Source organism: Carya illinoinensis, chromosome 14, assembly GCF_018687715.1.
Source record: "Carya illinoinensis cultivar Pawnee chromosome 14, C.illinoinensisPawnee_v1, whole genome shotgun sequence".
In the NCBI taxonomy this organism is placed as follows: domain Eukaryota; kingdom Viridiplantae; phylum Streptophyta; class Magnoliopsida; order Fagales; family Juglandaceae; genus Carya; species Carya illinoinensis.
In genome coordinates this window covers 12,563,617-12,565,095 of record NC_056765.1, presented here as the reverse complement: position 1 = coordinate 12,565,095, position 1,479 = coordinate 12,563,617, and positions in this window count along the sequence as shown.

Here is a 1,479-nt window from a genome sequence, read left to right as displayed (position 1 = left end):
AAGGCTTCCCATCAACTCACATCCAAAGCCCATGAACTATCAACTCACACTCATGGCCTTTTTAAGCCCAACAAGGCCCAAAGGCTTGTCTTGCCTTTTTTCACTCTTCTATTTTAAGCCCAATGCACCATACCATTGGTTTTCTCAAACCCATATTATACCATAAGTAATTCTTTGGACTTAAAATTATGTTTTGAATTTGGGTTAAGAGCACAATCAACTTGCCCATGATTAGTGTTCTTTAACCATGTTTTGAGCTTAATTTTCGTTCTTAATCCTTTTAGCCTTTTTGATATGAAATTTTCTTGTTTTATTATTCAATTGCATGATTCTTAGATCATATTAGAACCGTAGATAACTCTCCACACATCATTTAGAGTAATGACACATCAAAACCCCAAAACCACACCAATTGGTATACATGTGTGTCCTTGTGTGCAATGGACTAAACAACCCCTAGACCAAGATTTTTGTGCCTTTTTTCAAGGGAAATGTGGTCTTTAAGCACCTCATATCATCCATTTAAAACCAGACCAAGTTTTGGACGAAATTGGTTTGAAGAACCAAACCAAAAATCCCAAACCAAATGCACCTAAACACTAATTGGATTGAAACTAAGTTGTTTGTATTTTAACCTCACTTCTGCCCATGGTTGAGCCACCAACACACGCCACCTCTATCACCCCCCAATCCCCAAGAGACCCTCAAGGTCATCATGAGCAGTTACCTGATTTACCCACACAAAGAAGACACCAAACCAATGGCATCTAGCCACCCTCATTCAGCAACCTCCTCCCCTTCACCTCTTCCCTTTGAGCTGTTACTTCATAATCACTTAACATCCAATCTCCCACCTTTTACCACCTAAAAAAGCCTTCCAATAATGACTCATGACTTTCCCAAAATAGCCATGAAGAGAGGACAAGAGGATGAGTCAAGACCACGATCAAAACTGTCGAAAGAAGTCATCCTTGAACCTGTTGGCTACATGCTTGGTTTTATAAAAAATTTTCTTCTATTTTTATTTAAATGATGCACCATGGTAGCACCTGCACCCTATCCTTGCATGGCAACACCTAAAAATAGAGGAAATAATTTGATTTGAGGCACTACTCACCTGCACAAGGTGATGCAAGCAAGTTGAAACCTCACCTCCTTACACCACCACCCACTTCTCTCAATCCCTTTGAACTTATACCAATGTCCCCTCCCCAATCATTTGATTTGAGGCAATATTCACCTGCACAAGGTGATGCAAGCAAGTCGATAACTCACCTCCTTACACCACCGCCGACTTCTCCCAATCCGTTTGAACTTAGACCAACGTCCCCTCCCTCATTGCTGCCTATAAAAAGCCCCACCCTCCCACATTTCCTCCACACTTCAATTCCAAGGTCCTCTTGATAATTGCAAGCGTTCTTGCTCCTAAGAGTTTAGAGAGAATCTGAAAGATATGAGTGTTTGAGTACTCTTGGTGTT